This window comes from Grampus griseus, assembly GCF_964374135.1.
Source record: "Grampus griseus genome assembly, chromosome: 1".
Classification (NCBI taxonomy): Eukaryota; Metazoa; Chordata; class Mammalia; order Artiodactyla; family Delphinidae; genus Grampus; species Grampus griseus.
Window position 1 is genome coordinate 33,440,512 of NC_139017.1, and position 27,608 is coordinate 33,468,119.

The following is a 27,608-nucleotide window of genomic DNA, read 5'->3' on the forward strand; positions in this document are numbered from 1 at the left end:
ATTTCTCTTTTAACGTTCAGATGAGAAAGCAGAGGTGGAGAGAAAGAAGTGCATCACCTTAGGCCCTGTGGCCAGTCTGCTGTGACCTTTGGCCTGTGCTGTTTTCAGGGGCTGCTTCTCCTCTCAGCACAGGATGCCCCTCAAGAGGCCTGCTCTCCCACCTGTACCGTCTTCCATCTCTCCTTGCTGCTGGCCCCTCTCACCCCCTCTCTTCCTCATTTGTTTTTCAAAGCCCAGTGTGGAAAGGAATGAGTAAATGTGGGGTTGGGTTCCTTTCTTGCTTCTCTCCCTTCCCTCCTCCTCTTACCTGGGAAGCCCCTTGTAGACCCTCTGCCGTGTGTACGCATCTCACTACCGGGCCACGCTGCTCACCACCTGCTGATCTCGGTGATGGGAGAGCTGCATCCCTCCCCACATTTATAAAGAATACAGGGAAGAGTTAGGCAAATTCTCTTTCTGTTCTGAGAGTACAGAAATACTTACTTGGGGGCGTGCTCTTTGGTGTGGGGTAGGGTGGCTGGACATACCTGGCCTGGGTATGCTGAGGTCAAGTCCATCTTCATCCCCCTCCCCCCTCATCTCAGCGCTCCCCAGCCATCATCCACTGTGGTGACTCTCTTCCCCTTATTTCTGTGCTGAAGCTGGGAACACTGGTCTCTCCCTTTCCTTCTGTCATGACAGTGCAATCATATTAGACGTACAGGTCTGCATTTTGCTTTTAATTTTAAGTTAACATTCTATCATGGATATCTCTCCCTGGCAGTTTCTAGAAAGATGACCACAGTGTCTCTTTCATGCTGCATAGTATTCCTTAGATGCAGTTTCCTTAGAACCACAATTTGTTCACATAGCCCCTCTCCAGGGGAGTTTCCGGTCGCTCGGCGATTACGAGCCGCGCTCCAGCGACCCTCTGTGATCGAGCCTCTGTGACACGCGCTTTCCTTCCTGTAGGAGAGAGTTGAAGGAGGGGGTGGGTGGAGGAGGCTTTCCCACACTGTGCCCTCTCGCCCCCTGAGGACTGAGGCTTCTCCCCAAACCCCTCCTCTCATCTTGGCTGCAAATTGAAATGTGAACTTTCGCAGTCTGTATTATCTCTCCGGCCCCACCGGAGAGGCACAATGAATTAATAATATGCCAGCAGGAAACAGAGAGATGGAGTCATTAATTGTCAGTCAGTGTGCCCAACCTCTCCTCTCAATAATTAGCATGCTGACAGCTTCGGTTTTATCCAGAGCCAGGGCGACGCTTCGGGGACGCTCGTGGCTCAGCCTGTGGCATCCGGCGCAGAGCAGGGAGCCCTCGTGCCTTCCTGGGTGGAGTAGGGGCCTCCTTGCAAGGGGCTGGCTGAATTCAGAAGTTCCTCCAGGGAACCCTGTGTGCCTCCTTGGGTTGGGGGGCGGAATGGAAACAGGCTGGGGGGGCGGCGGGCAGGGTTGGGGGTTACTGTCCAGATGGTGCTGGCTGGTGTGTGCTGGCCCACGTGGCAGGTTTGTGATTCTGGTTCTGCTGCAGGCAAGTGACACTTGCCAGATTGCGTTGGGTGTAGTTGTCTCAGGGAGGAGCCTTGCCTTCACATCACAGGCTCCCTCTAGGGGGAGGTGGCCCAGGAAGATTGCCTCAACATAAATACTGTTCTAACCCCACCGTCCCCCTTCACTACACGTACACTCCTATGAGGTGTAGCATCTGGCCCGTGCATATAGTGCCAGGCTTGTATAAAGTTGCTCAAGAAATGTTCCTATAGAGGAGACTGTCACCAAGAAGCTGTGTGACCCTGGCCAAGCCTCTTTACGTCTCTGGGCTCTGTTTGTAATCTGGATTAGAGGTAGCCCTTGCTTGCTGTCTGAGGCAGTGTGGTCAGATGGCTCAGAGCACATGATAAATTATAGGTGGGACTGCCTGTTTTCCATCCGGGCTCTAGCACCTGGGAGCTGGGTGGCTTTGGGTAAGTCACTTCACCTCTCTGGGCCTCTGTTCCCTCCTGCCTTTATTACTTAGAACTAATCTTGGTTTGATATTGACGTAAACTCCAATCTGATGAGAATAATTTTTTCCCACGTTTGTACGCTGTTTGACATGGAAATTTCTTAGGCCGCCTGGCTGGGACTCAGCCCTGTTCCTTCCCCGTCTTCCCAAGTAGGCTATGGAGCCAGTTGGGGGCCATGCGGCTAAGACAGAGCCACATCTTCTGGGCTGGGATGCAGGCATCGCCTCCTCCTGCACTTGGCCCTGGCTTGGCTAAGGGCCAGGCTCTGTCAAGCCCATCCTTTACCCTCCGGTGCCTAGGACACCTGCCTTCCTTCCCACATTGCTCTGGGGCCTCTGCTCCCACGCTGCTGCAGGGGTGGGAGGCTGCTTGTTGCAGACCAGGTTCTGGGAAACAGACTCTTGAGACAAGGATTAATGTGCAGGATGTTTATGCAGAGTTGGGGGTGCTCTTGAGATCAGCACTGGGGGAGAGGAAGGGAGGGAAGCAGGATTGGGCTGAGGGAGAAGTTGGGCTGCAATTCGTCTCCACAGAGGCCTCAGATGACCTCATGGGGTGGAGGTAGAGGACTCTAGAACTTGGATGGTCTTCCAGAGTTGTCTGGAGTTGGGGCAGAGAGGCCAGGCCTTTCTCTTCCCTCATCGACCAGACACTGGATGCATGCAGCTCCGCCGCCCACCGGCCCTGAAGGTGTCCTGACCTTGGTCCAGGTGGGCAGCTGCAGGTAAGGCAATTCCTGAGGGGGTGACAGTGCGGACTGTGTGCCAACAGCATCCCAGCAGCTGGGGGAAAGGACCTGCAGTCCTGAAGGGGAGACAGGGCATGTCATGGCATCCACCACACTGCTTTAAGAACTCCTGCACCACACGGAGGGAGGACGTCATGTCCCCCCCCATCCACACAGTACAGACTTGACTCTGAGCAGAGGCACGGGGGCTGGCCAGAACCTTCTGGAACACCAGCCAGGACCTGTTCTCCCAAGGGTGCTCCTCTGTTGTGAGTGCTTACCTTTCTGCTCCGATCTGTCTGCACACCTATGGAGATGGTTGGAGCCTCTCAGTGGAGGGTCTGGGTCTTTCCTCACTTTCACCAGCCAGGATCACCTGCCTGGCGTCTGGGCTTGACTCTGCTGTCTCGGGCTCCTTTCAGATGCTTCTGGCAGCAGAGCTCAGTGGAGGCTGAAAATCCTTGGCATTAGGTAGACCTGAGCCTGTCACCCAGTAGCCTGACATGTCTCTTTATCTTTCTGGGGTTAACAGCAGCAACATCTCAGGGCTATTTTTTGTCTATGTATTTACCTTTACCGACAAGCTTCATACTTTCTTATGCTCTCGTGATGTGTTTAATCTCATTTTCACTAACGTTTATTATTCATCTTTGGCTTGTCAGTTTGGGCTGCTGTAACAAAGTACCATAGCCTGGGTGTCTTTTAAACAACAGAAATTTATTTCTTGCAGCTCTGGAGGCTGGAAGTCTGAGATCAGGGTGCCAGCACGGTCAGGTTTTGGTGGGGCCCTTCTTCTGGGCTGCTGACGGCCGACTTCTCACTGTGTCCTCACAGGTAGAAAGAGAGCACCAACTCTCTGGCCTCTTCTTGTAAGGGCACTAACCCTATTCATGGGTGCTGCACCCTCATGACCTAATCACCCCCTGAAGGCCCCACCTCCAAATACCATCACTTTAGGATTTCAACATGTGAATGTTAGCAGAACACAAACATTCAGTCCATTGCAGTCTTTCTCTGTCCCTCACTTTCCTTAGGTTGTAGCCAGGAAGCAGGACCGTCATTTACACGTTGAGCTTCAGTGACCCACCTACACCATTCCCAGTTTGCTTTATAAAATATGGGTGTCTAGATTCCAACTCTGAAAGATTCAGATGCAGATACTCTTAGGTGGAGTCTTGGCATTGATATGTGTGTATGCATGTATATGTATGTATGTATATATGTATATTGATATATATTTTTTCTACACCTCCCCAGGTGATTCTAAGCTGCAGCCAGGGTTGAGAGCTTTTGACCCAGACCTGTGGCTGCAGATGGGCAGGCACCTGTGTCCAGCCTTTGTCAGGAGTCAGTCCCTCTATCATCTTTCCTGGGACATAGCGGATTGTCTGAGACTATCTCCTGAGACCCCCCACATTTTTTGGGGGGGGGGAGATCGCTCCTGTAGGCCTTTTAGAAGGCAATTAGAGCATCTCTGAGGGGTTCTGCATCTCTGTACATGTAAAATAAGGGGCCAAGGCTCACTGGATGATAATTTATATCCTTTTGTCTGAGTCCTGGGATAATGGGAGGGGGAAGGCTTATCTGGATCTGAATCCAGTTTGAATCCAGCAATTCTTAGTTGTCTGATCTTGGGTAAATTACTTAGTTCTCCTTCACCTCATTTTCCTCATCTGTAGGACATTATGTACCTTACAATACAACCCTACAATTCTAGGACATTATATAGTGGACAAAGCATGTTCATTATGTCATCTAATTTGAGCTTGTAATGACCTGGCCAGTTGTTACGGATAAAATGAAAGGCTTAGAGAGATTAAATGTTTTACCCAGAATCACACAGCTAGAGCTGGGATTGAACCCACATTTTCATTTACGTCACAACTCTGCTGAACATGGACCTTGCAATTTCATATGACTGTAAATAAGTAAGGTTCATAGAGGGCCCAGGGACTAACACTGTCACAAAGGAACAAGGCCACTGACACTTAACTTTTCTATAAGTTCAGCCATTGTTAGATCTGGAACTGTGGTGACCTTTTCAGGCTTATGGGCTCCTCCAAGTATCCCAGGAAAGCTATGGAACTCTCCCCACCCAGAAACGCACTCATATACACACAACAGCCTGAACAATTTTTGCCTACAAATTATTATGAGTAATTTATTTCACATACATAAAATAGAAAAATGGTATTCCAAAGGAGTATGCTTCTTCCTCAATTTTTCATGTAGAAATTAATGACCATTTGCTAAAAAAAATCAATTCAAACTGTACAAATAAGGCAAAAGATAAATTTAAGCTCTGCTTAAAAGGAAATTTGAATGGAAAATTGGTGTTTGCTTTGAATAAGGAGCTGAAATTGTGAAGTGATTTTTGATGTGGCAGGGGTACATCATCTTTGCTCTCCAGTTGCTTTTGACTTGGTTTAGATCACAACATACTGACCCTGAAACTCAGAGGTATGTCATTTTATCATTTTGAAGACATCATGACTCTTTTTTATAAATTGAAGTACAGTTGTTTTACCATATTGTGTTAAGTTTCAGGTGTATAGCAAAGTGATTGTAATATATATATATTATTTTTTCAGATTACTTTCCATTATAGATTATTACTAGATACTGAATATAGTTCTCTGTGCTAGTATATCCTTGTTGCTTGTCTATTTTATATATAGTAGTGTGTATCTGTAAATCCCATACTCCTAATTTATCCCCTCCCCACTCTTTCCCCTTCGGTAACCATAAGTTTGTTTTCTCTGTCTGTGAGTCTGTTTCCGTTTTGTGAATAGATTCATTTGTATTGTTTTTTAGATTCCACATGTAAGTGATAGCATATGATATTTGTCTTTCTCTGTCTGATTTCACTTAGTAAGATATTCTCTAGGTCCATCCATGTTGTTGAAAATGGCTAAATTTCATACCTTTTAATGAAGTACAGGTAGCAACCTGGGCTTGCAGTAGGCATCTGAAGTCCAAGGAGCAGGTGATGGGAACCTCCAATCTGTAGCAGGTTGGTCAGAAGCACAGGTAACAACCTGGGCTTGTGATTGGAATCTGAAGTGGAGGCAATGGGGGGAGGTCTTGTAGGACTGATCCCTTAACCTGTGGAATCATAGGGTATCTCCGGGTCGATAGTGTCAGAATTGAATTGAATTGTAGGGGACACCCCACCCTGTATTGGAATTGGGTCCAGGAACCTAAAACTCTACCCTAACCTAGAACTTACCTCCCTCCAGTGTCGGGGGAAGGGACCAACCCTCGAAACCTAACCTACCCTGTTACCTTTCCTCACCATCCCCTCTTTGTCCTGTGCTTGTCTCCTTTGTGACCACTTCTGTAGCTGTTGTTTCTCAGGTTAAGTACCTGAGGCCTCTCCCCGCAAGGCTTCTTTCAGCCTGGCCCCGGAGAAACCATATTTGCAGTCTCCCAATCTTGCTTATCTGGGCTGTTTAACATTCTCTCAATTTTGCATCCCATTGCCTTTAAAATCTTCAACCGTTTAAAAAAACGTAATGATATAGACTTTTCCCCTCTCATTACAAAAGACATATTCATTGGAAAACAATTGGGAAATAAGGAAGACTATAAAGAAGAATATAAAAATTACACACAGTCCAGTCACTTGAATCCAAACGCTGCCAACATTGTGGTGTGTTTTTCCCTCTGGTCTTTTTCAAAGCATTTTATATACATACAGATGTGTTTTTAACTTCTAGCCCCCCGCCCCCCAAAGTGAGCTCCTACAGAATATATAGTTTTCTATCTTGCTGCTTTCACTTTTCATTATATTGTGAGTATTATAGTAATACCATTCAATATTATTTGAAAACCGGATTTGTAATGGCTAATGGCTGAAGTTCAGGGAGAGATTTGGGGGTTCTTATGCTGCTGTTAAGATAGAGACTCATGTAAACTTAGTTCCTGTCTTGCTTCTTATTCTTCCTCCCTAAAGAGCTCTTGCCCAGGAGAACTGCAACTCTGAAGAGCAGCAGCCAACTGTGAAAAAAGAAGCTATTTCAATAATAGCTCAGCGAGCACTTGAAACTAGCACTTGGGTGTTTCTGGGCTCATTGGTCTAAGTGAAGCCTCCTCACCCCCCTCGCTGGAATCTTAGATGATCTAGATGGGCCTGTGGAGCTGACTTGGGTTTGACTTACTTCCTTGGCTCTGTGTAGCTTTGGGCAGATGACTTAACCTCTCTGGTTATTTCCTCATCTGTAAAATGTGGATAACAATAGTACTCACCCCACAGAGTTTTGTACATATTAAGTGAGGTGAACAAATAACATGTATCACAGTACCTGGCACATAATGATCAATAAATGTTAGTTTTACCATTTCCGTATCATTGGGCATTTATGTGTTTTAAAATTTTTTCACTATTAAAAACAAATTAATTTATCAATATTCAACACATATTTATTGAGTACTTACTGGATGCCAAGTATTCTTCTAAATGCCGGGAATTACATGGGGTAACTAGACAGGTGTCATCTTACGGAGTTTAAATTTTACTGGAGAGACATGACAAAGAAGCTAAGTCAGGTGGTGACAAGGGCTATAAATGAAACAAGACAATGTACTGAACTAAGAGGTGGCAACTTCAGATGGAGTGGTCAGGGAGGATCTTTCTAAATAGGAGATCCTATTGGAGAAGGATGTGGGAGAAGAAGTGGGAAAGGGCACGTTGAAAGGCTCTGAAGTGGGAGTGAACTTGGGGAGTTCAGTCAAAATTCAGAAGCAGTACATATATGGAATCTAAAAAAACAGTACTGATGAACCTAGTGGCAGGGCAGGAATAAAGATGCAGACTTAGAGAACGGACTTGAGGACACAGCGGGGGAAGGGGAAGCTGGGATGAAGTGAGAGAGTAGCACTGGCATATATACACTACCAAATGTAAAATGGATGGCTAGTGGGAAGCTGCTGCATAGCACAGGGAGATCAGCTCATTGCGTTGTGATGACCTAGAGGGGTGTGTAGGGAGGGTGGGAGGGAGGCTCAAGAGGGGTGATATGGGGATATATGTAAACATACAGCTGATTCACTTTGTTGTACAGTAGAAACTAACACAACACTGTAAAGCAATTATACTCCAATGAAGATATAAAAAAAAAAATTCAGAATCAGTGAGTGAGCAAAGGGGGTGGAGGAGGTGCCCGGGAGATGGGCAGGGGCCACTTCATCATGGAGCATTTTGGGGAACAGAGCAAGGAGTGTGGACTTTATTGCAAAATGTGAGGGACCCCTACTGGGGGGTTTTGTGTGGGGGAGAAACACACATTCAGTCATGTGAGCTGGACTTGGCTCACGGGGGCTTGTGAGAACCGATTATACCCATTTCTTCCCAACTAATTGTTTAGTGACATCATGTTGGTGACTTAAATGGCCATGGTGAGAGTGTTCACACTACAGAAATTTGTAGCAGTTGCTACAAATCAGGGCTTTAATCCTCCAGAGGGTCCATTGTTAAGCATTTACCAGCACACCCCTGGAACACCCTGATCTGGGTTTCTAAAAACACTTCTTTAGCTTCTCTGTGGAGAATGAATTAAATGGAGGTGATACTGTAATGAACATCCTTGAACGTATCATTTTGACTGTAGTTCTGAGTACTTCCTTAGGAGAAATTGCTAGAAGTGAAATTACTGCGTAAAATCATCTAATTGCTACCTCCTTAAAGTTTTCACCAATTTATACTTCCACCAGCAGTAAAAGACACCTTTCCTGTAACTTTACTGATACTGATCATTAGCAAGCAAAGAAAGGGGGAAAAAAAGAAAAAAACTAAATTTGTTAGATAAAAAATGGTGTCCTATTTGATTATTAATGATTGAATGTTTATCACTCATATGTTTATTTTCTTTATTGAATTATTTATTCATGTCCTACGCGCCTTTTAAAATTGGGTGTTTGTATTTTTCTTATTGATTTGTCAGAACTCTTTATATACTAAAAGTTTTAATTTTTTGTCATTACGGTACAAATATTTTTTCTTAGTTTATTCTTTACTCTTTTAATTTTTAAAAATATATTGAAGTTTTACGTTTGTATGGAATAAGATCTATATTGTTTCTTCAGCCCGAGGAATTTTCATTTATGTTTTAATTATGTTTTAAAAATACATTGTTAATCCATCTAGAATTTATTTTGGTTTAAGATTTTTAGTTAATATTCAATTTCATTTTATTCTAAATGGTTAACCAACTTTCCCAGCAGTATTTATTGAAGAAATCTTTCTCCACTGGTTTTTAATGTTATCTGTATCATCATCTACAATTTTAGGTGTAGTAGAGTCTGTTTCTATTTCTGCTTAATTACATTGATCTATTATTTCCTACTATCGTGCTGTTTTTATTTTGAGCTTTATAATATATTAGAATATCTGATAAGGTAAAGTCTCCTTTAGCATACTTTAGAATCACTTTGCAGTAATATAAAAATGTTAGGATTTTGTTGGGAATTGCAACAGTCTTTAATTGGTTTGGATAAAAGGGACATTTATATTTTTTCCATCTTGGAATATGGTATTTATTCAAGGTTTCTCTTACCTTTTGCAGTAAAATATTATAATTTCCTTCCTTTATACAAATTCTGTTGTTAAGGGTTTTTTTTTTCTAGACATAGTTTTTATTGCTATTATGAACAAGATACTTTTTTCTAACATGTTATTGCTGGCATGCAGGCAAGCTGTAATTTTTTGTGTACATGTATGTCGACCATTTATATTGGTGTCCCATTGAAATCTAAACTCCCAGGGCCTATAAAACTCTGCCTGATCTGGCACCGCCTGCCCCTCCAGCTTCATCTCCTACACCTGCTCTCTTCTGTCTGTCCTCTGGGCCATCTGGCTTTCTCTTACCTCCTCCAACATCCTGACCTTTTTGTTTTACCACTTTGCACAGTCTGTTCCTTTTATCTGGAACTTCCCATTCTGTTCTCTATATACCTGATTCCTGTTTATCCTTCAGGTCTGGGCTCACACATCCTCTCTTTCCAGAGGACTTTCCTAACCACCCTATCAATCTATAATTATTTATTTGCAAGAACCATGGCCATTTACTTATCAAGCTACGTCCACTGGCTAGGACAGTGTCTGTCACATAGTAGGCTCTCAATATATTGATATATTCTTGGAATGAACCAGTGCATCTGACTACCCTTCTGAACTCTTGAGTTAATTCTAATACAGTTGAATGAGTTCTCTTACTTGGAATGTCCAGGATTGGCTTATTCTAGTTTAATGATGTTTCTGAGGTTGAGGTGTCTTAAATCCAAAGAGCTCAGTGATTGATAACAAAATATTATGCAATAAAATGCAACTAAACATCTGTTACCCATTAAAACATGAACAACTAAGCACTGTCACTAATGCATGATTCGAGTGAGACTGCCAGGACCTCCCTGTGTGCTCACAAACAGCATCTCTGACTGGTTGTTCTAAAGGCCAGCAGACCACCCATCACCGTGTGCCACGGGTAGCCTCATACCACCACAGGCTTCCCTTCTCACCACGAGGCTGATGTGTGTAGTCTTGCTTCTGACAGTTTTATATTCTCTTTTAAAAATTTCCACATTTGCTCTCAATGTCATCTCTTCACCTTCCCACACTCTCTCTCTACCAGATCATCTCCACCAGTGTAAATACATGCTATATAATCTCATATTAAAAAAAAGCAACCTTCCCCGAATATCATACCCCTCTTTATCCTCTGTCCTGTTTCTCTGCTCTCCTTTACAGCAAAACCTCTTGAAAGAGTTGTCAATAGTCGTCCCCACTTTTTCGTCTGCTGTTCCCTCCTTAACCCACTCTAATAGGCTTCTGTCTGCTAAAACTGCTCTTGTAAAGTGGTGTCCTTGTTGCTGAGTCCCAAGGTTCCTTCTCTGCCTTCCTTTTGTTTGACTTCTCAGAGTATTTGGTACAGCTGACGACTGTCGTTCTTGAAACATTTACTTCTCTTGGCTTTTGGGATAGCACGCTCTCCTAGTTTCCTTCCTAACTCTGTGACTATTCGTTATAGTCTCTGTTGCTGGCCCTTCCTCTCTGCTCTATTCCTCATGTAGGTGTGCCTCAGGTCTGGGTTCTGGCCCTCTTCTCCTCTCTATCTATACTCATCTGCTAGGATCTCATCCATTCTTACAGGTTTCCAGAAATCCGTATGTGGATGACTTCCACATTTATAGATCCAGCCTTTATCTCTCCTCTGAGCTTCTGAGGCTTAATCCAGCTGCATCCTCGACAGCTTAACTCAGGGGTCTAGTAGCTTCTTCAGCTTAACATGTCCAGACCAGAACTTGCAACTTACCCCATCCTCCAAGCTCCTCCTCCTCCATGTCTTCCCTGTTCTACAAACGGCACCACCATCTACACTGTGCCTCCAAACCCAGTTAATGCTGAAGGATTAAGGAAGGTGTGTGGTGAGGTAACAGCTACATTTCCCAAGGGTGCTGTTTCCAGGACTGTCCTCTCTCTGATCTGACCTTCCTTATTTTGTAGCGCATGTCCCAGAACCCAAAGTCTGTGGCCAGTTCTCCCTCCCCACTACTCCCACTTCCTGTTCCTTCTTAGGAAGTTTGGTCTTGTAATGGCTCTAGAAACAGAGGTGCTGAAGGCTAGAGTGGGCAGTGGTATTCTGTCTTCTCACAAGTTATACCCAGGCAAGAGAAGGGTGGCTTCCTGGTTCTCTGGGCAGTAGAACCCTTGCCTCCCTGTGACGTGCAGCAGGAACTGCAGATGAGGGATGGTGCATTTCTGGAAATTCTCTCAGGCTTGTAAGTTTGTTCTGTTCCAATTCCATTCTCAGTTGTTATTCTTTTTTAAAAACATATTACTTGTTTTTGTCCATCTTTTCCTTTATCATCATGGGTATTTTGGTGGGGAGTGGGAGAGTCTAAATCAAACACTGTCAGTCAGATGGTGTTTTAAGCTAGAAATCCTCAAAGAAAGACAAATATAAACAATTAGGACTAACTTCTTTATACCCAGCAGAATGCCAGAATTCAGAAAGCTGGATAGTACCCACGTAGGCACTGATGTGGGGAGATGGGAACTTTCATGGACTGCTGGTGAGAGCGTAACTGGTACAACGACTCTGGAAAGTATCAGTATAATAATTTGGTAGAATCTAGTGAAATGAAACATGTGTATGACCTATGACCTAGAAGTCCCACTCAGATACATAGATCCTAGAGAAATGCTTTGCATAGATCCGAAAGGCCGTGTCCAAAGATTTCATTGTCGTGTTGCTTGTAATAGCAGGGAGTTAATGGCAACCTAGGTGCCCATTACAAAGGGAACAGTTAACTGCAGTGGGAGCAGTTATAGGACATGCAGTAGGGAAGCAAGAGCCTGCATACTGAAATATGGATAAGCTTTAAGAACAGCACTGAGTGAAAAAAATGAGGAACTGAATGAAATTCGTAACATAATATGACTTAGGTAAATTGAAAACGTCCCTCCCTCCCTATATCTCATATTTTATAAAGATAAATAAACATTTAAGATTATATGCTAAATGTGTCAGGGAAGGTGTTGGTGCAGGGGGAGGAGTTTGAAGGTGGGAATTAGGGATGAAGATGTAAAAACCCTGGTGCCTCCTGAGTCATTTCCGGGAGAGGGAAGAACAGCATGCATAAAATCAGACAGAAAGTTCAGATTTGAAACATTTCCCCCATGAATTTCAGAATGCTAGATTTACATTTCCCAAATGTCTTTTTTTTTTTTTTTTTTTTTTTTAAGAACCACCTTTAAAACCCAGGTCCAGGACTAGCGTGAGTGGGTCAGGCCTTTGTCGGTGGCGGTTAGGGGTGGACTTTTGCTCCTTTCTGTCCCCAACTTGCTCCAAGTTGCAGATGATATGAAACCACTATGCACAGTCACCCTATTGTCTAGAGGATGAGCCCTAGGGACTGGGTCTGCACCACTCACCTTGGTGTCCCCAGCACCCAGTGCAGTGATCGGCCATGAACAAGCTCTCAGCACTTGCTAGCTCCTTTCAGTTGCATCACTTCGTTGGCGACTTTCCTGGTGTATACACTTGCTTTGGCAAGAGGCACTTCCCCACCCAAAACAGGTCTCACCCACAGAGATAGCATGATCTATCTACCAAGAGAATAACATGTCATCCGGTCACAGGAAATAGCATAAAAATGGGCCTTCCTGAATGATGGCCAAATCCATCCCTACAAGGAGACAGCATCTTTTCCGTTTAGGAAATACCCTTGTGGAGCTCTGTTCAAGTTCATCCAATCTCACAAATGTCTGTTGAATGCTAAGTGCAACAGGGTCGAAGCTTTGGAGGCAATTCCAATGAGATGACCAGAACGCTCTAGAATGAGTGGGAAATAGAGTGTGTGGTACATGGAGTACCATCCTTGATGCAATAATAGGAATAATAGGAAATAATAAGGACTTACATTTATAGAATGCTCTATACCTTTCAAAAGTGCTTTCCTGTCAATTATCTCAGCATGGTTTGGCGACCATAGTCTCAGGCAGTCCTTGTGATCGGGTAGATGTTTTCTTTGGAAAATGGTCTCCAGCGTTGGGCTACCTACTTTTTTGGGTTGCACGAGCGTGCGGGAGAAAGAGGCAATTGTGTGCTCCCATAGGAGATGCAGGAGCCAAGGCTGAAAAGTTTCCCACCCCTAGCGGTGAAACCTTACATCAGTGATTCCCAGCCCTGCTTAATGATTCCCCAGGGTTGTCTTGGAATTCTTCAAAGGAAATTAGTTGTCATTTACTTCAGTTTTTAAAATACATGTATGTGCTGTGTAGCACAATGCTTCTATTCAGGGGCGAACCAGGGGAGGTGGACTGGAAGTTGTGTGTGTGTCAAAGAAGCTGTCAGGGCTTCCCTGGTGGCACAGTGGTTGAGAGCCCGCCTGCCTATGCAGGGGACGCGGGTTCGTGCCCCGGATCGGGAAGATCCCACATGCCGCGGAGCGGCTGGGCCCGTGAGCCATGGCCGCTGAGCCTGCGCGTCTGGAGCCTGTGCTCCGCAACGGGAGAGGCCACAACAGTGAGAGGCCCGCGTACCGCAAAAAACAAAAACAAAAACAAAAACAAAAACAAGAAGCTGTCAATCAGCCATAGAACCATAGGCACCTGAAACTCCTCCAAATCTGGGGGAGTGTTTGGTCTGTGTTCACACTTGCAGGCTAGGCAGAGGCAAAAGGGGGTGGTGTTACTGAAAAAGTTGATATAACTTGTTGGATGACTGGGTCAGCTCCATACTGTCAACTCAAGATGGTCTGACTGGGGCCCCAGCTGGTAAGATGCCCAGGTCTTCCCAGAGCCTGGAAAAGCTGGCTTCCTGGCCCCCAGGGCATATGTCAAATCTGCATTGCACAGTGGGTGGTGAGGCCTCAATTTATTATTTGTAATTGGCTAAGTTAATGATTCAGTGCTTTTAGCATTTGTTTATTGATACCAAGGAAGTGCTGTCGGATGGCTGCTTGGTTTAAGAACACTGTGGCGTTGGTCATACTTTTCCTTCCCTACCCAAGTTAGAAGTGCCGAGTTGGCTCTGTTGTAGCATTTGGTTAATGCAAACACGTGGATCACTCTGTGTTCTCAGAACTTAAAGCGCATCGTATTGGATAGGGAGGAACTCATTGCCGATGGGGCCTCAGAGGAATGTATCGAGTGCCGCCTCTGCTTTCTTCCCTCTGCCTTGCTGGGTTGCCTGGGAAGTGGGATTTGTGGGCAGCTGCGAGTGTGTCTGGGCTGGAGCCAAACTCTTGTGTGTTCTTAGCCTGTTTCTACAGAGCGCAGTAGGAAAGGGGCCAGAGAGAGTGACTGGAAGCAGGGGCACCTCACTTTGGGGAACGTGAAGCAGCCTTGGAGAGGGTGATGGAAGACAGGATGGGGGAGAGTTAGGGAAGCCTTCGTTCACCTCATGTGACAGCTCAGACACTGAAGTTGCCGCATCTACGCCTCACAGGTTGTGTAGTCAGTGCAGTTACAGCATTTTAGAGCCCACGTGGACCTTCGACTCTGGCGTGCTCTGTAATTGGCTGTAAGAATAGCAGTGCCGTTTCCTGCTTCACTGGGGGATGTGGGAGCGGGGATTGGGTTGTGAAGGGCACAGGTTGTGAAGGGCACGGGTGTGAAGGGCACGGGTGTGAAGGGCAGGGGTGTGAAGGGCAGGGGTGTGAAGGGCACGGGTGTGAAGGGCACGGGTGTGAAGGGCACAGGTGTGAAGGGCAGGGGTGTGAAGGGCAGGGGTGTGAAGGGCAGGGGTGTGAAGGGCAGGGGTGTGAAGGGCACGGGTGTGAAGGGCAGGGGTGTGAAGGGCACGGGTGTGAAGGGAAGAGGTGTGAAGGGCACGGGTGTGAAGGGCACAGGTGTGAAGGGCACGGGTGTGAAGGGCAGGGGTGTGAAGGGCACGGGTGTGAAGGGCACGGGTGTGAAGGGCAGGGGCCTTCATCGTGGCTCCTTATTTTGTTCTTGAGCCTTCTCTTCCCAGCTGCTCCCAAAGAGCTTCCCAGTGGTCTGCCTTCCCACTTCCTCTGTTGGGAGCAGACCAGCTGCCCGTCACCCGGATTGCAGGGGTCCCCAAAGGTCTCTTCCAGCTTCCAAATGTCCTGGTTCCCTAAGATCCTAGAAAGAGTTTGAAGACATGATTATGTCCTGGTTGTTAGTCTTCAGATAGACTCAAATGCCCTTAATTCTCAGTCCTTCCACATCCTTCTATCCCCTTGCTTTCTTCCACCCCCAGAAGGTGTTGGATGCTGGGGGCAATGGGCTCAGCTAATGATGTTTCACCCCACGAGAGAGCAAGCGTCTCAGTGCTACGGTGCCCAGCTGTCCCATCCGAGGGTCACTCCCTCAGCAGAAGAGCTGTTTCTGCAGACCCACTCTGCCCTGGGGCACCCTCCTCAGCCTCTCCCCTCTGGCTCAGGGTGACTTTGCTCCTTTCCCTCAGCCCAGAGGGGGAAGAGTAGGATGCTTATAAACCAAGGAGAAGAAAAGCACAGACAGAGATGAGCCCGCCACGCCCGAAGGGGCAGCCTAAGGTGATAGGAAACACACCAGACTTGGGTTCGAGTCCTGCCTCTGGCTTTGCAAACTGCGTAAGTTTGCATGAGTCACTTTGCTTTTTAAGACTTCATTTCTTTCTTTGCAAAATGTCTCTACTTTCTCTCCCTCACAGCACTAATATGTAAAACGTGTGAAGGCTGTTTGCAAAATATTAAATACTAGATGAAAGTAAGGTTCTGGACAGGCTTGGACAGTCTCAGGCTTCTCAATTGTTCTTCCATCACAAACATCATGGTGTTCGTCCCCATGGTCCTTGACCTCACACTTCAGGGTTTGTCTCTTCCCTGGATTTTCCCAGTTGATGGGAAAATGTGCTCTTCTTGTTTCTAAGATGCTGGAGACAACTACGAAAATGGCTTAAACACATTTTGAGTCCTGGCCCTTCCAACCACAGTCAACTGCTGAGGAAAAGTACAAGGGGTGTTGCAGGTTCAAAAGGAGGAAGACAAACTCATTGCAGGCAGGACCACCAGTCTTACCATCTCACTACAAATTCATGAAGACAGCAGCTTCTGAGATGGGGTGTCCTGTAACAACTGCGCTGGCAGGATTCTTATTCTTCCGGTGGATGTGAGAAGACTGAGGTTTTGTGAGCGGACAGAGCTACTGCAGTGGTAAGTGGTGAAGCCAGGATTTGATCCCAGGTCTGTCAAATGCCAGGATCCATCCTCTTCCCACTGCAGCACCATGTACTTGACTATGCATGAGATCTAGACATGGCAGCTCTCACCCTGCACCCACCTCAAAGCAGGACTTAGCACTTGGACGAATCTGCAGAATAAATCTAGCTTCACAGCACGTTGGTGAGAAATGGAGCTTTGACTAAAGATTTTCTGGGGCCGGATGAGGAAGACATTTTGCATTGCACATCACTTAGGAAAAGTTTCTTGAATTCCTTGAATTCTTTTTTAACATCTCTGTTCTTCTCCTTGATGCCTTTCCCTCAGCTCCATTTCAGGGTTGGTTCATCTGTTTTCTCTCACTCTCTTCCTTTGGCCCCTGGTACCCCCTCCATCGTTCCAAGCAGTTCGGCGCCCACCCTAGCAGCGTACACAGGGCAGCCAAGCAGAATCTCTGCGGTGCACTGAGCTGACTCCCTTTGATCACAGGCCAGTGAGCATTTGCAGGGATTCTGCCATCTCCCCAAGTGGCTTAGCAAAGTATTCACCCAACAGAGCTGGTGTCTTCCAAGGGTAGAGACGACATTGCTTTACAAAAATAGGATTTTCCTCTATATTGTTTCATATGGGAGAGCATGAAGGAGAGAGAGTTAAAAGAGAGGGCTTAAGCGACGGAGAAGGCCACCGGGGAAAGAGAGGAGGAGATAGCTATGAGACACCGACAGGTAGAATTACAGGACTTGGGGATTGCCTGGAGAGACAGGGAAAGAAAAGGGAAGGGTGACTTAGGATTTTGGCTACAGAGACAGGGTAGAATAAGATGGAGAATTCTGGAAGGGAAACAGACTTGAGTTGGGGTGGGGGGAAGAAGAGTTTAGGGAAGAGAATATATTTTCTGAACTCAGGGCTACCTTGCTATCTACTTGAGACACTGTCTACTAGGGCCCCATCTGTCTGGCCCTGGCAGATGTGTTCCTTGCTTTAGCCTTCGGTCATCTGCTGGGGGGCTCAGCACCAGCGGGAGAGATGGGAAGAGCTGGTCCCAGAGCTCGGAAGGCAGTTCCCCAGTTCCCTACCTTGAGTGTTCTTTGAAGTTGACTCCGCTTGGAGTTCCCTGGAATTGCTCCCACGTCTAGGGTCTCCTCTTTCCATTTTTCTGGCTGTGGTTCCTCTGTCTTCTCTCCCTGTCTGTTTGTACCCGTGGCTTTTGATCTTTTAGAATTTTCTCACCCCTCTGCTTCACTGATGGCATTCTTGTTTTCCAGTCCTAGTTATAGATGTATTCTTAAACAAGACAAAATGGAGGGAAAGGAAAGGAGACAGGTACTTAGATTGTTCTCTTGATCAGTTCTATAATTTATATGTTTTTGCGTCCCATTCTCCTTCCTGACTTTGAATTTCTTGAGGGTAGGAAAACTGGCTTATTCATCCCTTTGTTCGTAAGCACTGAGTCTTCTTTTACATGCACTGGGGAAACTAGTGTTTGAGGAATTGTATGTTTACTTCTTTTGTAAACTTACTAATAAAAGAAAAGATAAAAATACAATGCATCATCTTCCAACTCAAGATTTTTTCCCCTGTATTTTCATTTTAGCACTCTTCCTGAGTGCCTCTTCTGTGTTTAGCATGGATTTAATCAGACATGAGGAAAATATGTTTGAAGCCATTGAAGCCTTGAAGCCATTTCCCCTGCTCCAGAATCTAGACTTCAGGGCTGGAGAGGATGAAGGATGGGTGGTGGGGTGATGAAGATGAAGGATGGGTGTTGGGGATGAAGGATGGTGATGGGGATGAAGGATGGTGATGGGGATGAAGAGTGGCGGTGGTTCTCTGGCCTGGAGGAAGTTCCTTGGGTGGCTGTCTGAGTGGTGGGTGAGCTTTTCCCAGCCCACCCACATGTTTTTATTGCCTACTTGCCCTGTGCTTAGCATACACCAGGGCTGTGATGTATAACAGGTGATGCACCACACAGGGGCCCTGCCCTCAAAGAGCAGAGGGAAATAAGCCTGACACACAGTAGTTGGGGAACTTTCCAAGTTAGAGTTAAAAATTGCAGCATTTGACAAATCTGGTCCCAGCCTCACCTCACTTGCTAAATTAGTGGTTCATGCCTCCAGGATCGTTCAGGTTCCAAAAAGAAAGACATCGTTTTGGGGAAAGCATCTTTGCGTCTCTGTATATGGCTCCCGAGTTGGGTCAAAGAGAATCCTCAGCAACCCCACTTTGGGGAGATGATTGCTCTCCTCAGCCCTCCACAGTGAGCACCCAGCCCCGGCATTCATGGAAGAGGAGGAATGTAAGGACGCACGCTTATCCTTCTTCCTGCAAATGACTGTCACGCAGTCATCTTGGAGCCCACCTAGCAGTTTGTTCTCAAGGTAAAATAGCATCATTTTTCTAGACTGGCTCCTTACATGCTCACCAACAGGGCTGACCTCAGAGTCTGGGGCAATCTTATTTACTTTGCTAGACTGTGGTGTTCTTTGGAGGGACTTCCAGACCAGGAAAGGGATGTGGCAGCGGCTGCTGGACCACGGACCTGTCTGGGGTCTCCCAGCATCTGTGAGGTCGCCACACAGGTGCTATCCTGGCCTTGCAGCACAGCTTAGATTTTGCCTCTGCCTTTAATAGAGGATGAAATGAATCTCAGGCAAAGGGCCCAGGCTTGCTTGATGCCAAACATTGCATCCTGGGCACGTTGGAACACAGTGGGCCTAATGGATAAAGCTACTTTTTTTAACATCTTTATTGGAGTATAATTGCTTTACACTGGTGTGTTAGTTTCTGCTCTATAACAAAGTGAATCAGTTATACATATACATATATCCCCATATCCCCTCCCTCTTGCGTCTCCCTCCCACCCTCCCTACCCCACCCCTCTAGGTGGTCACAAAGCACCGAGGTGATCTCCCTGTGCTATGTGGCTGCTTCCCACTAGCTTTCTGTTTTTTGTTTTTATTTATTTTTATTTATTTATTTTTTTGCAGTACGCGGGCCTCTCACTGTTGTGGCCTTTCCCGCTGTGGAGCACAGGCTCCAGACGCGCAGGCTCAGCGCCCATGGCTCACGGGCCCAATCACTCTGCGGCATGTGGGATCTTCCCAGACCGGGGCACGAACCAGTGTCCCCTGCATCGGCAGGCGGACTCTCAACCACTGTGCCACCAGGGAAGCCCTAGCTTTCTGTTTTACATTTGGTAGTGTATATAGGTCAATGCCACTCTCTCACTTCGTCCCAGCTTAAGCTTCCCCTCCCCGTGTCCTCAAGTCCATTCTCTATGTCTGCATCTTTATTCCTGTCCTGCCCCTAGGTTCTTCAGAACCATTTTTTTTTCTTAGATTCCATATATATGTGTTAGCATATGGTATTTGTTTTTCTCTTTCTGATGTACTTCACTCGTATGACAGACTAGGTCCATCCTAGTCTGGGTCCATCCCAGAGGTCCATCCACCTCACTACAAATAACGCAATTTTGTTTCTTTTTATGGCTGAGTAATATGTGCCACATCTTCTTTATCCATTCATCTGTCGATGGACACTTAGGTTGCTTCCGTGTCCTGACTGTTGTAAATAGAGCTGCAATGAACATTGTGGTACATGACTCTTTTTGAATTATGGTTTTCTCAGGGTATATGCCCAGTAGTGGGATTGCTGGGTCATATGGTAGTTCTATTTTTAGTTTCTTAAGGAACCTCCATACTGTTCTCCACAGTGGCTCTATCAATTTACATTCCCACCAGCAGTGCAGGAGGGTTCCCTTTTCTCCACACCCTCTCCAGCATTTATTGTTTGTAGACTTTTTGATGATGGCCATTCTGACCGGTGTGAGGTGATACCTCACTGTAGTTTTGATTTGCATTTCTCTAATGATTGGTGTTGTTGAGCATCCCCTCATATGTTTGTTGGCAATCTGTATATCTTCTTTGGAGAAATGTCTATTTAGGTCTTCTGCCCATTTTTGGATTGGGTTGTTTGTTCTTTTGATATTGAGCTGCATGAGCTGCTTGTATATTTTGGAGATTAATCCTTTGTCAGTTGCTTCATTTGCAAATATTTTCTCCCATTTTGAGGGTTGTCTTTTGGTCTTGTTTATGGTTTCCTTTGCTGTGTAAAAGCTTTGAAGTTTCATTAGGTCCCATTTGTTTATTTTTGTTTTTACTTCCATTTCTCTAGGAGGTGGGTCAAAAAAGATCTTGCTGTGATTTATGTCAAAGAGTGTTCTGCCTATGTTTTCCTCTAAGAGTTTGATAGTGTCTGGCCTTACATTTAGATCTCTAATCCATTTTGAGGTTATTTTTGTGTATGGTGTTAGGGAGTGTTCTAATTTCATACTTTTACGTGTAGCTGTCCAGTTTTCCCAGCACCACTTATTGAAGAGGCTGTCTTTTCTCCATTGTATATTCTTGCCTCCTTTATCAAAGATATGGTGACCATATGTGCATGGGTTTATTTCTGGGCTATCTATCATGTTCCATTGATCTATATTTCTGTTTTCGTGCCAGTACCATCTTGTCTTGATTACTGTGGATAAAGCTATTATAGATGTGCTTATTAATATGGCAGACCGCTGTTTCGTTATGCAGCTGTGGGCTCCCTCAGCACCCGTTGCTTGGAGTTACTGCCATCAGCTTCTTCTTGTTCCTGGCATTTGGGTGGCTAATGCACTATATGAAGATTCAGAGGCATTTAATAAGATGATCAAATGCTGAATTAATGTTTACAGCTTCTTGGCTTGGACTGTCTAAATCTAGGAAGTCCTTGGGACTGAAAACGAAGACGTTATCTTGGTCCCCATGCTGTCTCTACTCACCCCCGTTATTCTTTTATAGCATGTGCCCTTGGGGACTCTTGCACCCTGCCATTTGTTTGCAGGGTGGATTCTAACCTGATGGGAGTTGTGAAATGTGCCATACATGTCACCAGAAAAGCTTTTCTTGTGGCTGGTAGGGCTGTGGTTCCTCCTGGATCATTGTGTTATTTCCAGATACCATGTTCGGCATAAATGGCCAAGCCCACCATTGTTAAAAGTGTTCTTTAGAACTGCACCTGTTGGAGCCTTTCTTACTCCCAGAAGAATCTGGGCCATTGTGTTTTAGGCTTATGATGTACTCCTGTGTCATAGGGTAATTTGGTTAGACTATAATTCCAAGGCTCTTAAGTTCTTCCAAATGTTATGCCTCCTTTTACTAGTGGACACCAGGAGGAAAGGACCTGGATGAGAGCCTCAAGGTTCAGATATACAGAATATCCAAGCTTCTCTTAGGAGTCATTAACTGAGTAAAAGAAAACTTGATTGCTATTCCAGTTTGGGATTTTTTTTCCCTATCAAAATAGAACTCTATTAAAAAGTTAAATCTATATATACATAGTGTAGTGCATTCGTTCTTCTACTGATGCCATAACAAATTACCATGAATTTAGCAGCTTAAAAACCCCACAGATTTATTACCTTCCAGTTCTGTGTGCAAGAAATCTGGTGTGGGTCTCACTGGGCTAAAATCAAGGTGTCAGCAGAATGTTCCCTTCTGGAGGCTCTAGGCGAGAGTGTGTTTCCTGCTCCTTCCGGTTGTTGGCAGAATTCATTTCTTTGCAGTTGTAGGATCTCAGTGTCCAGTCTCTTGCTGGCTGTAGCCTGAGGGCTGTCTCCTTCTAAAGGGTGCCGCCTTCTCTGGTTTGTGACCTTCTTCCTCCATCTTAAAAGCCAGCAGTAGTGGGCTGAATCTTTCTCATGTCACATCTCTCTCATCCACGTTTCTTGCCTTTCCTCTTCTGCTTTTAGGAGCTCGTGTAATTAGATTCGATGGGACTGTGATAATCCAGGTTAATCTCTCCATTTTAAGGTCAGCTGATGAGCAACCTTAATTCCATCTGCAGACTTAATCCTCTTAATTTACATGTTCTGGGGATTAGGATGGGGATATCTTTGGGGGCTGGGTATTATTATGCTTTTCATATATCGTTTCTTCAGAAAGCCCATAGTGCATTAAATTCTAGAGGTTACAATCAGGAGGAGGGGAACTAACATCTATTGAGCACCTATGGTATGCCAAGTACCATGCTAGACCTGCACGTGCATTAGTTAGGCAAGTTCTCTCATTTGGGGGATGAGTTAACTGAGATTTGGGGAAATTAAGTAACTTGCCTAAGATCCAAAATTTAGTAAATGATAGAGCTAGGATTTGAGCCCAAGAGGGTAAGACTCCAAAGTCTGAATGCTGTTCTTTCTATCATTCCATATTGTTTCTCCTGGGATCTCAACCAAGAGCTTCAGAATTAGGCTTGTTTAAATATAAATGTTTCCTCTAGATTCATTAAAGTCTGTTTGAGATGTGAGCTGGAGGTGGAGTATAGATTACTCATTCTCCCAGACTCCTGTCTCTGATGAGCAGCAGAACCAATTTTATATCACTTATATCACCTGGGACAAGAAAGACAATTGAGGAAATGAGGGAACTCTGTCTCAGGGCCTTTGGCCAAGCTCCAAATCTTTTAAGAGTGGCTTAAGGTGGAACCAGGAATCTTGTGCCTGTGGTATCCTGTCCTGGGTGTTGGGAAGCTGGTTGAATTCCTTCCTCTGTTCTGCTCATCTCAGATGCCTGGGGCCCTGCAGGAGGTTGGCCTTGGGCAAGCAGTGTCTGCCCTCCCAGTTGACTGAAACTGAGGGGTTGGAGTGTCTGTGCCAGCCGCATCAGAACTGGAGGAGCTCTGCAGGAATTGCAGGGACCAGAGAGACAGGGTGAGGCAGAAGGGCATGCCAGGTTTGGTGTGGCTGTCAGGGGGTCCACACCTGGAGGCCACCAGTTCTGTAAAACACCCCAGTGTTATGATCATTGATTTCCTGCCGATGCAGTTGGTTTGGATCTGGGTAGGCTGTTGATGCTGTGGCCTTTGGGAGCTCACAGTTCAAGCCAGAGATATCTGGTTTCTGCCTCAGTTAGAAAGATCCCCAGAGACACGCAGCCCCATCCCTGAGATTCCTCCCACAGTAACAACTTGGGGAGGCTGTAGCTATTTCAGCCTCATATACACACACATACGTACACTCACGTATACACTTTAAATATGTGATCGGCTTATGTCCTGCTTCAGTATTGTGGTTTTTACTTCCAATTTTGGTACTGCTCTGACAGGCTAGCAGGGCACCACGATTCTGTCTTTGCATGTTGATTAAAGTGACTCTGACAGATCAGGATTGCAAGTTGCTGACTTGCTTTTCAGTTCCGACTGATGAGGAATTTCTAACGTCTAGCCTAATCTCTTCTCCCTCTTAGCTTCTGCATCAAGAGTCTGGAGCGTTGTAGGAAGTGGTGTTGGCATCTTTCTGTTTGCACCCGGGAGGGTGGGAGGCCCCAGGGAGGAGCCTGGGTGAGCAGACACCTGGGCTTCTTTCTGTTGATGACCAGTGCCTTCCCACAAACCACCTGTATGTGAAGGTGCTGGGCTGCGGGCTCCTCTGTTTCATTTCAGCAAACACTGAATGAACATCTCCTTTGGATATTCAAGGGCAAACGATGACAAACCTCTCCCTTGATTAAAAAGGCAAATACAATAGAGTGTTGTAAATGCTGTATGGGAGGCAGGGAAGTATAGCGAGTTATGGGGACACACAGGAAGGTGCCAACCCAATCCGGGCAGCGGATGGACAGGGAAGGCTTCCTAAAGGAACTGACATACAAGCTAGACATAAAAGCAAACCGGAGCTTTTTTCTTCAGGTGAGGGAGGATGTGTGTGTGTGTGTGTGTGTGTGTGTGTGTGTGTGTGTGTGTGTGTGTGTGTGTGTGTGTGTGTGTGTGTGTGTGTGTGTGTGTGTGTGTGTGTGTGTGTGTGTGTGTGTGTGTGTAGGGGCCTCAAGACAAAGAGAAGAAGAGTTCTAGGCAGAATAAATGTTATGGGCAAAGGCCCAGAGGCCAGAGAGAATTAGGCAAACGAGAGAATTAGAAGCAGAGATGATGGGTGGGATTCAGAGTAGGATGATGGATGGAAAGTGGAGAGAGATTAGCCTAGCGGGAACTGAAAAACTAGATAATCTGTAGACCAAGTAAAGAAATTTGTGCTTCAGCCTCAGGGAAACGGAGAGCTGCTGAACGAGTATAGAAGAGTAGTTACACAAACCAATTTGGCCTGAAGGACATTATTTTAGCTGCGATGTGAAGAGTCTCTTGGAGGAGGCAGCGCCATCAGGGAGGCTCATTACAGGGGTCTTAAGTGGAAAAAGCAGTAGCCTGACTTAAATTTCGGGATGGAGAAAGTGGGTGAATTGGAGAAACATTTAGGAATTGCAAAGGATAGGACTTGCTCTTGATGACTGATTCCGTAGGGTTCAGGGAGAGGAAGTGGTACTAAGAATTCACCTAGATTTCTGCCCTAGGCAACCGGATGGATAGTACCACCTTCACAGCTACAAGGGCTGGAGAGGCAGAGCAGATGCGGGAGGCTGGGGTGGAGAAGATGAGTCAAGTGTGGACAGGTTGAATGTGAGGGGCTGTGGGATGGCCAAGCGGGAGCTTTCATTGGTGTTGACTCATTTGGGCCTGGTTGGTTACTGAAATATGAAATACTTCTGTGTTGCCAATAGAGAGCCACTGCCCAGAGCAGCTCCTCATCCCTGTTCCCCTTCCACCACCGTGCTTGCCAGCCACTCAGACCTCCCCAAGATCTAGAAACTAAACCGATAATGTCGGTCATATGCGGCATGACAGGTCTCCTGTTCTGACTGGTTAGTGCCCTTGCCAGGGCCATTCAGTATTTTTTTTTTTTTTTTTGCAGTACGCGGGCCTCTCACTGTTGTGGCCTCTCCCGTTGAGGAGCACAGGCTCCAGATGCACAGGCCCAGCGGCCATGGCTCACGGGCCCAGCCGCTCTGCGGCATGTGAGATCTTCCCGGACCGGGGCACGAACCCGCGTTCCCTGCATCGGCAGGCGGACTCTCAACCACTGCGCCACCAGGGAAGCCCCATTCAGTATTTTTAACATCTCTCCTTGAAGACAGCAAAGTGTCCTGCAGGCAGTTGGTTGTAAAAGGTCAAGAGCTCAGGGGAAAGAGAGGTCAATGGTCAGGAATACAGTTGGCCCTCCTTGTCTGTGGGTTCCGCATTCTTGGATTCAACCAACTACGGATTGAAAATATTCAAAAACATTTTTTCCAGAAAGTCCCAAAAAGCAAAACTGGAATTTGCCTTGCTGGCAACTACTTACATAGCATTTACATTGTATTAAGTATTATAAGTAGTATAGAAATGATTTAAAGTGTACAGGTGGATGTGTGTAGGTTATATGCAAATACTATGCCACTTTATACAAGGGACTTGAGCATCTGTGGCTTTTGGTATCCCTGGAGGTCCTGGGATATCTCCGCAGATACCGAGAGATGACTGTACTCTGTTTGAGGTCATCAGCCTAAAGGTTGAAGCCTTGGAGTGGATGAGAGTCTTCAAGGAGAGTGTACAGAATAAGAAGAGGGGCCCCCCAGGGCTAAGGAATTTGGACTCGACCCTACAGGAAGTAAGGAGCCAATAAAGTATTTTAAGCAGAAGCATGAGACACCTAATGGAACTCCCAGGGCCAAGAAGAGTGCTAAAGAAGTCTGATAAGGTCGCTGCCCTCAGGGAGCTTATGCTCTAATTGGGGTAGGCAAGATAATACTGCCTCCAATTCAGAAGGAAACGGCTCACCGCATGTGGTGATTAGCACCATCCTGCAGTAAGTAGTTCTGTCCCACAGCATAGTCCGGAGCCCCCAGTGTGAAGGCTCTTCCTTCACCTGATGGTTAGGGTCAGCTGAGGGCTTAGTCAATCCATTTGCCTTTGCTGGAATGCTCAGTAGTAGAGAGAGCGCCTTGGAACTACATGACTTTTGAGTTCCCTTTCAAAGCCTAGATGCTTGAATAGGCAGAAAGGGTTCTTAGGAAAAGTAAAAGCCTTTGTATGCACTTAGCAGTTTACAAAACTCTTTGAGGTATATTCCCTCATGTCATCCCTTCAGCAGGTAAGTTAGAGCAGGGGTCTCCAACCCCTGGGCCACCGACCAGTGCTGGCCAGCGGCCTGTTAGGAACTGGGCCACACAGTAGGGGGTGATCAGTGGGTGAGTGAGCGAAGCTGCATCTGTATTTACAGCCGCCCCGCATCACTCACATCACCGCCTGAGCTCCGCCTCCCCAGCATTAGATTCTCACAGGAGCGTGAACCCTACTGTGAACTGCGCACGGGAGGGATCTAGGTTGCGCGCTCCTTGCAAGAATCTAATGCCTGATGATCTGAGGGGGAGCTGAGGCGGTCCCATCACCCCCAGATGGGACCATCTAGTTGCAGGAAAACAAGCTCAGGGCTCCCGCTGATCCTGCATTATGGTGAGTTGTATAATGACTTCATTATATATTACAATGTAATAATAATAGAAATAAAGTGCACAAGAAATGTAATGTGCTTGAATCATCCCGAAACCATCCCCCCGGTCCATAGAAAGATTGTCTTCCATGAAACTGGTCCCTGGTGCCAAAAAGTTTGGGGACCGCTGAGTTAGAGGATATTGCAGAGATCAGGAACTGAGGCTCAGAGACGTTTGGGGTTAATAAGTTACGGAGCCAGGCTGAAATCTGGGTCTTTAGATCCCAGGGTTGGCTCTTTCACACTTCTCCCGTGGTTTGCAAACTGTGTTCCTTGGAGCCCTTCAGGGACTGCATTGGGTTACAGGTGTTGGGAAGCATCTAGGAGGCAGGGCTAGCTCCCAGCCTACCTCAGCCAGGCTCTCAGGCATTTGTCAGCCTTTTAGATCAGCCTTCTTTGGAAGTTTTCTACCAGGGAAGCATTTCCCAGTGTGGGGAACCTACACCAGCCTGTCTTTAAGACTCCTCAAGGCACATCTGTCTGCAAACCATCCCCCAAAGTTGGTGTTGGTCCTTTGTTTACCACACAAAACACCTGGCAAGCCACTTGCTTTGTTCTAACCTTAACCCTTCGGCCTCAGCTCTGGCCTCTCCCCTCCGGACCTATGCTCTGTGGTACCAGTTCTTCTCATCAGGATGTCTGTTTGCTTTCTGTCCCTCCGCCTCCTCCTATAGACTCCTGGCACTCCAGACACTGGAAGAGTGAGTGTAAAAATTTACCAGCTTGGATTCTTTCCTGGACGTGCATCGTTCCTGACCCTGTGACCATCAGCAGGATAGTTTGAGTATCTTCAAATCTTGATGGGCTTGTGTTTGGACACTTAGTGGCAGTGTTTTCCTGAA